At 31.2% G+C, this 18126-nt stretch overlaps 2 protein-coding genes across 8 annotated transcripts in view; both read right to left on the minus strand.

Annotated features, from left to right (window-relative positions):
• LOC113403147 (uncharacterized) overlaps positions 1 to 18126 on the minus strand; it is a 361159-nt gene that overhangs the window by 285437 nt on the left and 57596 nt on the right. The window lies entirely within an intron of this gene.
• Positions 1 to 18126, minus strand: part of LOC113403114 (A disintegrin and metalloproteinase with thrombospondin motifs like) — a 133613-nt gene that overhangs the window by 85358 nt on the left and 30129 nt on the right. The window contains exon 2 of one of the 6 annotated variants that reach the window (XM_064219046.1): positions 6616 to 6659. The exons of the other annotated variants lie outside the window; for them this stretch is intronic. The gene's annotated coding sequence lies outside the window, so the exon portion shown is untranslated. The remainder of the gene's footprint in view (positions 1 to 6615; positions 6660 to 18126) is intronic. 6 annotated transcript variants of the gene reach the window in all.

Consider the following 18126-nt stretch of genomic DNA (forward strand, 5'->3'; position numbering starts at 1 on the left):
AGTAATATTAGCCACAAGTCATCATTGACACGTCTGCTTTAATAAAAAAAGCAAAATAAAATGATGCAACTGAATTTAAATATATGCAACCTTTTTCCTGTGAAAAAACTTATAATACACAAAACTTCCAAGAAAATACATTTTATCTTATCGATTAGCAGTTACAGCTTTAAAGTAGGTACGTAACATTATTTAATAAACTGTGTTACCAGATCACAGGGACGAAATAAAAAAAAAACCTCATGACTTGTACCTTATTCTTTTATGTTTCATTCACAATCGAGTTTTTAAATTTGGAACTCGAATTTAAATCCGTTTAAATGGAATACAACAGAAAAGCCGAAGTTATGCAAATTTTATGTAACCGTTAACCTAATTTAAATTACCTTACATTAACATAAGTTTTAATTTTAAATATGCTGAGGAGCAAGGTGTTAAACATCTCTGCTAATTGGACGACACTATAAAAGTCTGAAGATTGTATCTATCATAGAAGAGATATACGATGGAAGTGGCATGTATGGTACTTGTAATAAAACAAGTTTGATCTTGATTACACACAAAAAGGAACTAGCATTAGAAAGAGATAATCTATAACTATATAAACTATCTCTTTCTAAGGATAATAAGGGATTCCAATCACAGGTACAGGTATTTATACTAGCCGGTATACAGCAATAATTAGTACTGTTGTGTTCCAGTTTGAAGGGTGAGGGAACTCAGTAGTGTTACTACACGCACTATGGACACAACATCTTGGCTCCCAATGTTGGTGGCGCGTTGGCGATGTTAGGAATGGTTAATATTTCTTACAGGCCAATGTCTATGAGTATTGGTGACCACTTATCAGTTAGCACATTTGCCCGTTCGTTTATTCATATCAAATCAAATCAAATCAAAATATACTTTATTCAAGTAGACTTTTAAATCGTCATTAAACAAACTATTTAAAGTAAAGCTACCACCGGTTCGAAATGTACATTCTACCGAGAAGAACCGGCAAGAAACTCAGTATTATATTATAAATTGGATTTCCACCTTAAAATTAATTCGCACAGCGGTTACAAAATTATCATTTTCGACGTTCAATTTTTTAATGTTACAAAAGCGTCTCTCAAAATTTAATTATGTCATTTCTGATGTACTTTGTTCTAAGGTTTAAATTCCGAAATTGTCGCTAAGTAAATACACATTTTACCGTTGGTCGAATTTATTTCAGAATGATATCGCGCCTAAAGTCATTGAACCTTATATACCTTCCGTATTAAGTTACATCGATTATTTAAAAATTGTTTATTAATATATTTTTATCGAAAATTTAATAAAAAGACCAAAATTTTTGTATTTTATTTTTATTTAAAAACAATTGAATGTTTTTATTTATTTACTATTAAGAAAGATCCTCACAGCCATAATCCAATAGAACGGAACACAAGACCAAAGTCTTAACGTACTTAATAAGGCAGGTGAGTGTAAACTGCCAATTTCCAAAGCCCATAGCTGCTACTGATAATTTTTCAATAGAAAATCCCAATAACTATTTAAAGGCCCGACTACACCCAGGACCTCGGGTTCTAGCCTTTTAAAACACAAGACCAACGAGGCAGATATGAATTAATTTAATGAATCCGTGCTTAACAAATCGGCTACGATCCGTGTTGATGCAACGAAATTATTGTTTTAATGTCAAAATTATTACAAAAGCAAAATCGATTTTTTAATGAAATTAGTGATGGAAAAAATTCATTAATCATGCAATTTACCTTTTTTTTTACAATTGCATCTATTTCAATTCATGGTTTGCTCATTTAAAGTTGGGTAAAACTAAATTGTTACAACAATAAGCATCGAGAAACTTATTTCATTGAAAAAATATTTAATTAATCTTTTGTTTTATTGCATTTTATATTTTAAGACGGTTGAAATGTTCAAGAAAGCAATCTAAACAGTCCTGGTCATTATTCATTTCGATCTTTACAAACGACCGTTTACAAAATGTTGGTTAATATACAAACATTTTTTAAACATACACAAATAATTTTCAAGAAGGCATGGTTGGCCAACCACTCAAAAGGAAACCTCAGGGCTGCAAACTAATAGTTCCATTGATTTTGGAAAATCTAATTTCCAAAAGGCAATTTGAACACCTTGATTTTAAAATACCGACTGCAATATAGCAACAACCAATAGTATAGTTATTTGTGTACTAGAGTAATAAGGCTCAAATTCTCAAGAAATCTAGGCCCAGGAAAAACCTTCGTTTTTAACAAACTAATTCATATTTCCAAATTCTCATACTAGTGACGGCTGTTCTCACCCTTCAAACCGGAAAACTAATAATATTCAGCTTATCTACCGATAGGGCACGCACAAAGCCCTATCACCAACCAAAATTTAACTCTAATTTTAAATATTTTCTACATCTATTAAAAATAACTAATAGAACAAGACATTTTTTTTTAATTATCAATTTAAATAATCCTTAACGATGATCTAAACATGACATAAATATATTTTAAGACACGTTTTAAAATTTCAATGACAAATAAACACTAATCAAATGTTAGATTTTCCATACGAATTATAACGAATTATAAAAACATACAGTTAACCTTTATCGTAAACAATATTGATAAATTCTTGACCCACTTAAACGCACATAAAAAGGCGTTTCTGAAAAATGCACATAAACATGCGTAAACCATGCAAGGGCGTAAATTAGGCGCATTCTTGTGCATTTTAATGATCTTACCACAGCCAATCAGCAGCATCGTTACTTCACTCATAAATATTCCAGAATTATACACACATACATACACAGTTTAAGTGTGTAAAACATATCGTTGATGACAAAACTTGTTCGACTTCCTTTAAATTTTTTTTCGTTCTATGTTAATGTACTACTCCTTGCGCCACGTAGTACGCAATGCTTACATTTTAAATAGGGTAAATAGATGATGATATTCGAATAAACATCAGACCCCCCAGTCTCGGACATGAGTCTTGTACAAGATTTACTGGTCGCCAATGTCATGGGCTGAAGTGACCGGTCTGCCTAACAATTATGTTAAAAAAACGAAACAGATAAATAACAATTACTCTAGGTAAGTAGGCTCTTATATTCAAGGGTCCATCTTACTTGGTGGTAGGCCTTTGTCCGAGCTCGTCTAAATAGGTACCACCCACTCATCAGATATTTTACCGCACTTTTATATTAGTTACAATACCAGATCATTTATTTTTTATTATGATTGTATAAACTGTCTCTTGTATAATGGAAACCAATTAAGTTTCTTCCAAGACTAGTTCCACCACGTCATAGTCTTTACTTACCTCTGATTTGTTTACTCTAAAATACTTCGAACTAAGCAAATATATTTTTGAACTAATCATGACAAATTATTTATAGGTTATACTTAAAGGATATGCAATTAAACAAATAAATTAAATTAAATAAAACTATGCAGTATACAGATATGATATAAATTATAGAAAAAAACAAGCCACCAAATAGATTTTTGTGGCATTATAACCAGGACGGTGGCTCTATTACCTCTCTGGATCACGAGGCTCAGTCTTGAAACTAAGTAAGCGCCAGTTCGTAAGTCACCAGAAGTACGACCCAGTTTCTTGGAATGGTCTTAAAAAGTTTTATTGAATAAATTGATTGATTATATAATAGTAAACTAAAGGATATGTGGGATACGTTTTGAGAATTTAACAAGGAAGAAAACACCATGCGATATATCCCCTTCAAAAGGGGGTTACGAACGTAATCCCAATCGTCACCTTGTTTCGCAATACGAAAGTTTTAAAAAATTTGATGCGTCAACCGAGTACGTAGTTTCTAAAGACAATGTGGGCAATTCTCAAGGTCGATTTGTTTTCGATGTGATTGAAGTACAAGCATGAAAATGAAATATGATAAACAAAACAAGTGCGAGTCGGACTTGCACCGAGGGTTTCGTACCACCCAAACATACTGAAAGATTTACCGGTTTTAGGATTTTTCATATCCTTATGCTACAATTACTTCTTGGCAAATTTCGTAATTGTAGGTCAACGGGAAGTACCCTATAGGTTTTGATTCCTTTTGCGAATGTATGGACGGACAGAAAAAGAAGTCAGACAGACGGTCAGAGAAATAACGAAGTGATCTTATAATGATTCCTTTTTTCCTTTAAAGGTACGGAACCCTAAAAGAAATACAATGTAAATATATTCAATATTAGGAGCACCGATTTCGTTCACAACATTCATTAACATATTTAAAGCAATTGTTTAATGATTTTCAATGTTCAGTACGAAGACAAGTCCATCACTTAATGGGACGTGATGACCGCGTATAGATTGTGGTGACGGTATTATTTTCCGTATTAATAATTAACCATTAATAGCACCGTTAAATCGTCGCCAAATATCCTGTCTGATTTACAAAAAAGTAAATGAGCCTTAACAAGATTATCCAATAATTATTGCTGTTAGTACAAATTTGTGTGCAGAATTTTGGTTGGTACTCAGACGTTTGTGCAAAGCCCGAACACTGGTAAAGTAGCAGCTTGTAAATTTGTCCTGGGTAAAGGTCTCCCCTCCTCTAAAGCCAGCATTAGTGGTAGTACTTGGTATTGTTGTCTTCCGTTTTGAAGGTTGAACCAGTATAACTAGAGACACAAGGGACACAACATCTCAGCTCTCAAGGTTGGTAACCCATTAAGAATGGCGAAAATGTTTTATACCACCAATATCTGTGGTCAATGAAGACCAGTCCCATCAGGTGGCCCATTTGTCAAAAGAAAAGCCCATAGGTGCAGACGTTCATATCTAATCGCGATCAATATCGAAATTTTCTAAAATAACATTCGGAGACAATAGTTTAATATAATTTAAACGTCCACTTTCGTAAGATAAGGCGAAGAAAGTAGCGCTTTAGATTCGAAGCACATTATTTGAAAGGCTATTATATTGTTCACGTGAAAACTGTTCGTGGATTGAATCGGTGATTAATTATTTGGTTTATATTCGAATTCATACACTTTCGCGTTTATAGTATATTAAAGCGACACTTTCCCTTTCTGTCTCAAAAATCTTGATTACGCTTTGATATTAACCGTATATGTTAAGAATCGATGATAACTGTTGAGATTACTCAAACAAATGTGCCTTTTTAATGTGAAGCGTTCATTAATGTCTATTTCAGCCACGAGAGGAGTCTTTGGCATTAAATTGTAGCGATATCATTGGTTAAGATTTTAAATCATCTGAAACTGAAACGGTTTTATTGATATTTCGCATGAAGCAAGTTTCAACTCCAAGGAAGGACACTTTTTATTGCCTAACATGACGACCGACACCTAAAAAACGAGCGAAGCCGACGAAAACTAGTTGTGTATATAAGAAAAATTAACGTTTTAATGTCTATGTCTATAATAATTTTGGGAGTAAAATTATAGTGGATATATACATACATATACTGTTGTATTATGACCAAAGATATATTCATCAAGAACTGTCTGTTGTTGATAACATAGCGGAGCTATAAACAAATCGCATGGAATACGTAAATCTATAATTTGTATATCTTACTCCTTGGATTAGAATAGGATATGGCAGTCTGACTTTATAGCTTGGTAAAGATAATGAAATATAATAAATAAATATTTCATACCGCCAAAATCCACTCGGGTTCAATGTATATTATTGTTAAGCATGTTGTAAACATGTTCTAAGATATCACTTCGTATCTCAATCGTGAGTTATTAAAAACCGACTAACGACTATCCGCTATTTTATTAGGAGTATACTTTAAATGTTATAAATGTTAAAGGCAATATCGTTTCATACTTTCTGACATTTCACGAGCGTGTTATACAATAAATTCGAGTTTATTCTCATAGAATAACTCTATTAGATTTTCTGTAAATTGTAATTCATTAATTTTTTCATTCTATTTTTAAAATTTACTCAATCACATATACGTAGAAATTCAGGCTTACAAAAAGTTATGAAGAAATTATAAACTATTCCTAAGTAAGCAAATATTCTAGGGAATTAATTTTTTTTTTTATTTAAACTATGGTCAAAGAATAAACTTTTTAAATCCACAATATTCCGCCTAAACATAACCGTTCTTAATGCCAAACGAAGGAACCTTAAAGAATGCGGATTCCTCACATCCGTTTGAAGATAACTCTTGTATTAATGCAAATTAGTATAATCGATTTACTCTTTACCATAAGGTTAAATAAACACGACCTTTGGTGGACAGTTTATATGTTGAAATACATATGTTGATTATCTTTTAACCGCAGCAAATAGAATGGGATTTCCCATGATTTAATGAAATAAAAATGACCGTGAATGCCGCCCTGGGAACAGACAGTAATATCGTGATTTTTTAATTAGAACAGGTAAATGGACGACCACTTAATTTATATGTAACCTTCTCTCCGTGAACGCTGGCATTTAACAGTAAACAGCCATTTTTATATCTCCTGGACCATTGAGAATGAGCTAGCCGAACTGAAAACGGTTAAAAGAAAACGTCATAACTTTCAACGGTAAGACAGAGACAAAACATACGAACACTATTTTAAATTTAATAAATAAAAATAGTACCTGTAGGAATCAGGTGCTTGTACGTAGAGAGTTCCGGGACTTACCTGTGAAAGAAAAAAATACTATTATTATCACAAGTCAATATGTACATATGTATAAATAGATTATTATAGTGATATCTGAAGTTTTCAAGTTTTTAAAATAATATTAACCAGAGATATTTAAACCTTTACAAGTGTATTGTTTGGTGTTGCCATTACAAAATTAAAGTTAAAAAATAATCAAAATAAAATAACGATAGCCTCATGACGTAAATAAAAAATAATAACGACGAATGAGTGAAAAAATACTGAGAAAATTGCTCGTGTGGTTAAACAAAATAGAAATCACGACGTCATAAAATTAAAACATACAACGCATCCTCCATTTACTTGGAAAAATCATTAAATCTATATCCTGTGTTTATTTCGCAACACCCACCTCTTACTAAAAGTATTTTATGTTTCCTGTGAATGAAACAATATTTGACACTTATTAAATAAGGTAAACATTATAAAGTCAACCACAATGTGCATTGCTATATATGGATTCTGTTAAGTTACGGTCACACTTGTGCAAGCAACCGACTTACAAATAACATTAAAATTTCTTAGACGCATAGATGTCAAATTAGCTTTTGAATTGTTACAACGTCAATCAAAATATATGTATATATGTTCACGACGACTACAAAGTATGTAACTGTGCCTAGTCACGCAGGTAGAGAATAGGAAGTAAGAAAAATAAAAGAAATTAAACAGTCTATTAATGTCCCACTTCTGGACAAAGGTAACCCCTCCTTTTAAGGAAAAAACATGTAAAATTTCATAAAACATATGCAGATTACCTCACGATGTCGTTTATTATTATTAATTAAGCATGTCCGGAAATAAACTCTGCTGATTCACGTGTTCTAGCCACTGAACCTTAATATAACCGGCATATACAAATCGTAACCACAATAATAAACAAAACTCCGTTATGAAACAAACGAGTTCGGATACTTGTAAAACTATATTGTTTTGATATTCACAATCACAATGTTGCCAGTTCATGCCATAATTCCGTTTATATCTGGACTCCTGACGGTTACCCGTGTAGGGAAATAATTGAGGTGTTATTTAAGTAAAATATATTACGTGATGTTTAAAGTAAACAGAACGAACTCAGTTCTCACGATCCCCACAACGCTAATGTGCTTAAACTAATTATTACTCTTGTTCCAAAGACAAGACATACAATTGTCTGTTGTAATACTCTTAAACATTTATATACAATGCTTTACGTAACATCATTAACTTAATAAATGTATTTAACACATTAAATAAACTAAAAATAAAATATATATTTGTTATAATTAAGTATATGATAAAGATTTCGCATACAAAGCATTATGCAAATTTATTTTATATTTACCCGTAATAGCTCGTTTATGTCCCGCGTATAGACAAAAGCCCCTATATACTAATCAGAAACTAGGCCTAATCTAGAAAAGATAATATTTCCAACTTATTTCAAGCATCTCCAGGGCGTCAATTTAAAGGAACAGAATTTCATGCGAGCCAAGTTGTTATCCTGACAATGAAACACGATCTAAAGTATAAATACATTTTCTAAATAAAGCAAATAAAAGTCACTATTCCTCAGGACTTGAACCTGGGACATTCGGTTAAGAACCACGTATGCTATGCTATTCGGCTGCGCTACGCTCAGCACAGTAAATCTAAATTTCGTAATTATAAAACAAAAAAAGTACTACTTTTTCGCAATAAAAAATAATTTAAAATGTAAAAAGAAGTGCAAATGAAGGCAAACTCTTATGTTAAACATAATTACAATTACATAAAATAATTACAATTTACATTACAAATCGTTTTCAACGTTCGCGTATCCAACAGAGCAGAACAAAGAAAGCAGACTATTTGTTTGAACCATAGATAATGATTTTTTTTAATAACTATCTGTTAGTTTAATCTACAATAAAAACATAAAACATTTTTATACCGTTTTCAACAGCTACGAGACTGATGAAATGATATGTCAGATATTTTTTAAAGAAGAAGAAAAAGATAAGTGATATCATTCGAATCATTTTTTTTTTGCATTAGCTATTGCGCCTGAGGGCTACAGCGTAAAGCTGTACAGTCAATAACCTATTTCAATAAATAAGCCCTATAGCAATATTTTTTTCTAAGACTGTAAATGTTGAGATTAACGCGTTCAAGGTCATAAATGCTCAGCTTTATAATATTAATAGATACACAATTGAAACCCACACAGAATATAAACAGTAAAGATATGTAAAATTATGAGTAAATAAAAAGTTATGACATACATAAATAGTGTACTAAAAATATATTAAAAGGCAATTGCAATTTTATCTTAAAAAATAAATTAAAACATTATTTCATTTCAAGAGATAACATTTAAATGAAAATATTTATAATCTGTGGCTTTGAATAGAGAATATGTTCTTTATCTGTGGATACGTAACATACTTTTGAATAGAGAACGAATGCAATTCCCATTTATTTTTAATTTGGCGAAATCGCAGCCGTTTTTGGCGGGAAGTTATCTCGATTTTCAAAATTCTATTTTGTAATTATTAAAGGAATATTTTTCGCAATATACTTAAACTATTTTTATACATTTTAATTAATATCTATTTTCAAAATAAATTCTTTAATACCCAGTACAAATGCGAGTAATATTTTAATAATATGTGTTCTATCGAATACAATACATGAATACAAGCGGCCAAATGCATCTAATTAATAGCCAAAGATTAATTGCAACTCTACTTATACTAAACCATGAACAAGTAGTGAGGAGTAAAGGTTAACGGCTAGTTCTGATAAAACTATATTTTCTAAAATTAGGTTAAACGTATTAAAATTATTTATACAATATTATAAGCGGTTTAGTTTTTCGAAACATCGTTTGGAAAGCGCGAAAAGTAACTAATTACAAGGTAATTTCGTTTCACGTTAAATCTTAAGCAATACAGCGTTTGTCGACATTCTGTAGTTTCACGCAGATTTGGCAACGGAGCCATTATTTTAATGCTTTGAATTTTATTAATAATAATAAATAAATCACTTTTACTTCACTTTCAATAACAACAAAAATAAACGCACCGAGTCATTTAAGCTAAGAAATCTTTATAATGTAAATCACAATGATAATTTTGACGACAAAAAAAGGAAAATATTATTGTTATATTTTTCGGTTCGATATTTAAATTTAAAAAGACTAGTGCGGGTTCAATTCCGAGCAACCATCACTGAATTTTCATGTGCTTAATTTGTTTTCATAAATCATCTCGTGCTAAGCAATAAAGGAATCTTGCTTGTGTCCAAACCCGCGTTGGGGCAACGTGCTGGAAGTAGGTCCAAAACTCCTCATAAGGAGAGGTTTTTTCAATAAAAAAATTGACAGGATGTTACATATTTAACGCGTGCCTAAGGAATGTAATTTAAAAAAAAAATATTTTTAAAACATATTATGATATTGAATACAAAATAATCCCTGACTCTAAAGTAATAATATTCTCAATGTAATAGCGAAGGAATTTTCTTCCATTGTTCAAAAACTGTTTAGACAAACAATGGAATTATATTTGGAAGTTAAAAGTTTGACGGTCACTCTGTCAGGGTGAAACCACGCCCTTGCATAGCTAACATTTAACAATTAAAAAAAAAAATGTTATAGGAAAGAAGATTTAGAGAATTAAAAATATTTCAAATAAAATTTAAACATTACAAATAATTCTTGCAGTTTGACATTTGATCGTTACCAATCTTTGATTTGTGTGATTGTATTTACAAATCTATAATCGACTTTGGATTTAATAGCTATGATGTAAGCTAATGACATATTAACAAAGTGTAACTTAACCATAATGATCGTTCATATTTATTTCGTTAAATAGTCAGACATGTTTGCACGACTCGTGAAGCGAGACATCTTTGATGCTTAACAATAGAAAAAATGTTTAGCCCTATTTCGGAATCTATTTTAATATTATACTGTTGTTAGTTAATTTGATAGTTCTAAACATCGTTTAATGAAGATCAATTCCGTACTTTTTAAAATTGATTTAATACGATAGATATATATTATTTTTATTTCTCGTTTAACTTAGAGATTTGGAAATAAGTAGAATTGTTTTTTTTTTTTGCTTTTCAATGTGCGTTGAGTTGTGTACTTTTGGATTTATCGATTTTTTTTATTTTGACACATGGAATAACTTTTTTCCATATTCAATTCAGTATAGTAATGAGATCAGAAAAAGTTACAGGACAGCCAGCGTCAACAGTTAAAAAAACAATCGTCAAATCTATGTAATTCAATAGAGCGAGTATTGTACACAACCAAAACGTAACATATAATAAGATTTTGAATCTAAAAACTATAATTTAAATATGCAAAAAGTCACATATAGTGCGTTTCGCCACACGCAAGGTCGCGGCGCGGAGTACACCGCCGTGTCGATGTCATCTTGCTTAATAAGTAATTACAGGACAAACAATGCATTTTGTAACTGGTCGCACGATCTTGGCTCTAGGTGATAAGATAGTGCTCGAACAGAAACAATAAATATACACATATAACCCACGAATAAGCTTCAAATTTTACTAAGTAAATACTTAATAGCCATCGCTGAACAGTGAGACAATTACGAACTACTAATATTGTATACGTCTTTTAATATGTTTTTGATCTGTTTTTTTTTAAATTTATTTCGATATATTTTTTTACTTGGCAGCTTGGTAATGGAAAGAGGTCATCACCGCCCATAAACATTGATCCTGTAAGAAGTGTTAACTATTCCTAATATCGCCAATTCGCTAACAATATTGGGAGCCAAGTTGTTATGTCCCCTATACCTGTGGTTATACTGGCTCACTCAAGCTTCAATCCGAAACACAACAGTACTAAGTATTGCTGTTCGGCAACAGAATATTTGAAGAGTGCATATTCTTTAAAGGAAATCGAACTTTAAATGAAATATTATTATTTTTGAAGAAGCCAAAAGACAGAACATTTATATATATATACTTTATGTTACTTATATACATTCTTTATTTATAATACGATATAAATTTTAAGCGATTTTTTAATATTAATATACAATATTAATTTTGAGTTTTAAATAACAAAAAAAATACATTTAAAAAAAATATAAGCAACGTTTTAAAGCTCCCATTGTAGCGAACACATAACGAAACATCAAACAAAGGTTGTGGATAACTAACCGTGAAATATTCATTTCATACACACTACGTTTAGTGATTGTAACTATAGAATAGGAAATTAAACATTTGCAAAATATTCCTAATGAAGTATGTACGTGTTTTGCGATCTTTGCCTAATATTCCACTTTGCCCCGACATTAACGTTTAGAGTTATTAACTTTTACAAACAAACACTGTTAGCTATTTAACTTTGTATTAATTAACTGTTATAGTTATCATAAAATAAAATAAAATAACTTAACTATTATAAAATAACATAAAACAGTCAGTCATTCTTAAAAAAGTAGAAGTATTACTCAGCTCAACTGTTGGTAGGAAAACGCGATCTCGTCGACAAATGTATATTATATTAATAAAATATGAAAATTCAATTAAAATTACGTTTGAATAATGACATGCGTTAAACTTCTTGCGAGCTTGATTAAATATATTTCAGACTTTATTTGCAACCCAACGAACGAAACCTCTTTAAATAATCAGTTTGAACTTTACTAAACTACTTCGTGTAAACAAACAATTTACACGAAAATATCACTAAATATTATTCATAATTTATCACAAACGACACTAAATTTATATTTACACAATACACCGTAACTATTTTAAACATTTATGTTAATTTTATATCACTTGTTCGATGACTTCACGTTGACACTGACAATTTATTGTTATTTAAAATATACAAAATTAATTCAATGAGTTCATATTATGTTGTCATTTTTGTATTAAAATTCTTTATTTAAAATTATTCGATAATCATAGTTTAACGTATTTTTTTATTCGGAAGAAACACAGATATATATATGTGAATTGAGCAGAGATTTTTGTTAGGATGCACAACTATTTTCCTTTACAATTTATTTTTCTTTCTTTAAAAAAAATATATCTTATATTGGACTTCTAGATCTTTATAGAACAACACTTCTCATTTTGACTTTCTACTTATAAAATCTATGCAATAATTTTCGAATTTGTTTTATATTTTATTTATTTTATAATAGTTTAAATAAAATTGCTATATTAACGCACCAGTAGTATTGGTCGGAATTTTATGTTTTAATATTGCAGACCTCACCACAGATAATGGTAGAGTTATAGTAGAACCAGAAATACTAATCTCTTCCTCTTAACAATAAAGTACAAATAAACTCTACAAAATTATAACGAAACTAAAATATTAATATTCTTTTAGTGATTTGTAACAGCGATATTCATCCGTATAAATCTTGTACACAATACTCCCCAAACCTCTTTTTACCCACACTAGACTTCTAACCTAATGAAGATCAAAGTGAATCTAATAAAATACATTTAAATTAAGTATAACTGACATAATAATGTAAATCATGAGAGGATGACGATACTACGAGAAAGGCTACAGGCAACCAGATAAACTGCCTTTACTTCTCCCCCAATATAAACTAAGCCGAGATGGCCCAGTGGTTAGAACGCGTGCATCTTAACCGATGATTTCGGGTTCAAACCCAGGCAGGCACCACTGAATTTTCATGTGCTTAATTTGTGTTTATAATTCATCTCGTGCTCGGCGGTGAAGGAAAACATCGTGAGGAAACCTGCATGTGTCTAATTTCAACGAAATTCTGCCACATGTGTATTCCGCCAACCCGCATTGGAGCAGCGTGGTGGAATATGCTCCAAACCTTCTCCTCAAAGGGAGAGGAGGCCTTTAGCCCAGCAGTGGGAAATTTACAGGCTGCTAATGCTAATGCAATATAAACTATACGAGGAAGAGATTGAATTAATAATTATTTATATATTAAATATTAAAACTCACTTAAAACCGAACATTTCAGAACATAAAATGCTCTCAAAAACTAAGAAAGCATGTAGAGCTTGGTACATTAATAAGAAATTTGTAAAAGTGAAAACGCTTTCAAAATCACATTTAATCTGAATTAAATCGTAAAAACGTATACAATACTTGCACACACGTTTTGTTTTTTTGTTTTTTTCATATTGTATGCCCCATTGTGCGGGATAGAAAGTAACTATGAAGGTTCCGTGGACATTTATGGTTCGGTCTGACTTCACTTTGCACTGAGTGATTTGAACCACATTTATAAAACTAGAAATTAATCAATCGTAAATTATAATTTTGTTATTAGAAAAACGCAAAATTCACAAATGTCTCGTCACAAATTTAAAGCGGGTTAAACTGAGAAGTGCTGAGATGGCCCAGTGGTTTCAACGCGTGCTTCTTAACCATTGATTGCGGGTTCAAAGCGAGGCAAGCACCACATTTTCATGTGCTTAATTTGTGTTTATAATTCATCTCGAGCTCGGCGGTGAAGGAAAACGTCGTGAGGAAACCTGCATGTGTCTAATTTCGACGAAATTCTGCCACAAGTGTATTCACCAACCCCTGTTTTTTATAAATGACTAAAAGCTATGTAATTGAGTGTTAAATATTTTGAAATAATTAACAATTTATTAAAAAAAGAGGCTCTTAGAACCTAAAAAGGACGAGGCGCCTCTTGACTCTCAGCCTTTTCAAATTAAATTTTGTATAGAATGCCATTTGACCTCTTTGGTTTGTTTAAACGGAATTATCGAGACAGCTGCCTCAAATTACTCAACAACTCGCCACTAAACATTTGCATTAGATTTTTGCAACGATAATCAAGACCTGGGCTTAAAATCAACACTAAAATGCAGTTAAAGTAACTTTTAAAGGTAAACAGTTTTGTATCAAAGTAACTTATAATGCGTTGGTTTAAGTCGTGACTTAAAACTAGCATTTATTTATTTAACATTGTCAACTTAAGACAGTAACAAAAATATCTATTTAAATTGTCATATTATAACTTTCAAATAACAGCCGTAACAGCTTGTACAACGGTATAAAGGTAAGTCGCAGGTTTAGTTCTGACTACTTAGGTGCTTACCTGAACCACTCTACGTGCACCAAATATAATAATAGGGCTTTAAGTAAATACTGGAATATACTATAACATATATATTTTTTTGGTCTTGAGCATGGATGTGGATGGATATAGAGGAAGGGGACGACCAAAGAAACGATGGATGGATTGTATGAAAGACGATATGGTTAGAAAGAATGTTACTTGTGAGATGACGTCCGACAGAGAGGTATGGAAGAAGACATGCTGCGCCGATCCCAAATAAAATTGAGATAAGGACAGGAGGATGATGATGATGATGATATATTTTTGTATGATATTACTTCTGGCCTTAAAATAATACAAAAAAAAATCACTTGTAAGAATTATATACCTACCTACATGATTCAAGTATTAAGAAATACTGGGCCTCGTCAGCTCGTGGACGATTTTCATACAACATAAGCAGGTTTCCTCACGATGGTTTCAAGTCATTGCACATTTTCAAACTAGTATGTTTTTGCTACATCAATTTATCATTAAATTAGTATGAGTCAATTTGGCATTGCAGTTTGATAGAAATATTGCAAAAGTTATGTTATATGTTATATTAAATTAATAATTTATTATTATATAAAATAAATATTAATATTAGTACCAATTGAAACATATCGTTTAACGCCTATTAATAGTAAGTTATTCATCTCGTGTAACGTGGGCAGGCGTATTGTGCATGGTACGTGTACAGTGAACCACAAAAAATTATAAAATTATATTTTTCACATCCAACTTATAAATATAAATAAATAAATAAATATTGGACAACATCACATACATTACTCTGATCCCAATGTAAGTAGCTAAAGCACTTGTGTTATGGAAAATCAGAAGTAATGACGGTACCACATACACCCAGACCCAAGACAATATAGAAAATTAATGAAAACAATACCTACCAGGCTTCATCTACCTTTTTTTTGTCAACCGAAAGAGGCAGTTTGTTTGTTTCGAAAAATAAAAACAAAAATTATTCTTCTAATGAATAGTTTAGTTTAAAGTTATTTTAGACGTCTAATGATTGTCTACGAATAAGATTACATTATGTATAACAATTAAATTTTTATATTTATCAATGCTTTCGAGGCTGACTGTACAAGCTTATCATTGTGTCGTATTTCCATCACACTATTAAAAGCTCTAAGCGATATTTAAACACGTAATTATCAACCAATCTTATTAAAAAAAAAAAACAAATAAGAGTATTTTTGAAAAACAAATCTCCACATGGAGGTACGTGTACTTGGTGTATCAGTCTATTATTTTGGTATAAACCAGAACCTGGAAATCTCCCATTGTTAGGAAGGCTGCCTCTTTTTAAGTGGTACGTTACAACTACCACTGCACCATGACATGACAAACTTTTATTAGACATAAAAAATGATAATATCAAAATCTGGATATCTAAAGTCCTTTTTCTTCTCATATCTAATTTAGGTATGTATATTATTTAAATATATATTTGCAACAAATAAAATTTTTGTTCTGTTATATGAATAATACCTAAAGTATATAAAAACGATATCCCCATGATCAAAGCGAATAAATCTTCGACCGTAACTCGTAAATCAAAAAAGTACGGAAACATACATTTCAAAATTATAGCCCATAAACAATATGAATTTTAGGTTTAAGTATAATTTTCCATTGCCTAACAAGTAGTTCCGTACAAAATCCCTTCACAAATTTTGTTAATAAATCACTGTAATGTCCGTTATCAAATTTAGGTTAGCCGAGACAAAGAGATAACGAAATGATATCTTTATGAAGTATTTCCTATATAATAAGGTTCTATATGTCTCCGTGAACAAACATAAATTAAATTAAAAAAAAATTAATGCGCGCGAAAATTTTATTTCGATACACGTGACAGAAGTAAAACGTCATATATCCATGAAAAACATTACTTATACAGAACGTAATATATGTTAATATTACAAATGCGAAAGTAACTCTGTCTGTCAGTTACTCTTATACGGCTAAACCACTGAAACGAATATGATGATTTTTTTTATGAAGCGAGTTTGATTACCAAGGAAAGACAGGCGTACTTTTTATTTCTTACACGTGACCAACCCCTAAAACTCGAGCGAAATCGGCAAAGTTCATCCAAGATGTCAACATCGACAAAGTCACCTCAATTCATATAGATGATTTCATCTATATGAATTGAGGTGACTTTTATGCTTAACACGTGACCAACTATTGAGTAAATAATTGAATTATGTTAATGGAGCACCATCATTTTGTTACTTTACACAGGCCACGTCAAAATGATATTATAAGTAATATTAATTGGATTAGTAGTTTATTTGACCTTTAATATAACCGTTGAGCAGAGATGACCCTACGGTTAGAACATGTGCATCTTACACGATGATTGCCGGTTCAAATACAAACAAGCACCACTGAATTTTCATGAGCTTAATTTGTATTTAAAATTCATCTCGTGCTCGGTGGTGAAGGAAAACATCGTGAGATAATCTGAACGTGTCTAATTTCAGCGAAATTCTGCCACATGTGTATCCACCAATCCGCATTGAAGTATCATGGTTGAACAAGCTCAAACCCTTTTTCTCAAAGGGAGAGGAGGACTTGGCCCGGCAATGGGAAATTTACAGGCTATTACTGTATAACCGTTTTATGTTGACCCCAACTCCTATCCGTGCGAACAACTTGTGCAGTACAGGCAGCTAGTTAAATAAAGATATACTTAATACTTATCCGACAGATTCATAAAACATACTTGTCAAGTATGTTGAGACGTTTGTCGTTTATTTGCGCAAGAGTGCAATTTCCTCTACGACATATTTCCTATTGTCGTAACATGTACATGAGCATGTAGGTGACGGACAGATATAATCGAAACATAATCATAGTACAACTGTTGTAACTTAGGACATATTATTTTGCAATAGCATATAAGGAGGATAGATGATGAGGTATTATTAAAAGGGCGTACATAAGATAAATATTTATATAGTAAGACTACGCAGCGTTAACCACTTAGATTTGAGTTAATTGCGGTCTTAAGGTCGATTGGCTTGGTTGTTAATTCTTCGGCTTGATTAAAAGAAATAGATACTAATTTTTAATTTTAATTAAAGTCGGTTTTGTAGTTTTTACCGAAAATACAGACACACAAACAATTTATAGTTATTTAGTCATTTACATTATAAAACAAATTATTCTGAAATATTTTTTAAGTATATCAATATAATTGTTAAATAATCTATTTATTACAAATGTAATGAATCTTGTCAAATTTTATTGAAAAGATCTGACTCCTGTAATAGTATTTTGGGAATGAGAGCTTCATTATCATTTAAGTTAATCGTCAGACATAGAAAAAATAT

Source organism: Vanessa tameamea, chromosome 25 (genome assembly GCF_037043105.1).
Source record: "Vanessa tameamea isolate UH-Manoa-2023 chromosome 25, ilVanTame1 primary haplotype, whole genome shotgun sequence".
NCBI classification, from domain to species: domain Eukaryota; kingdom Metazoa; phylum Arthropoda; class Insecta; order Lepidoptera; family Nymphalidae; genus Vanessa; species Vanessa tameamea.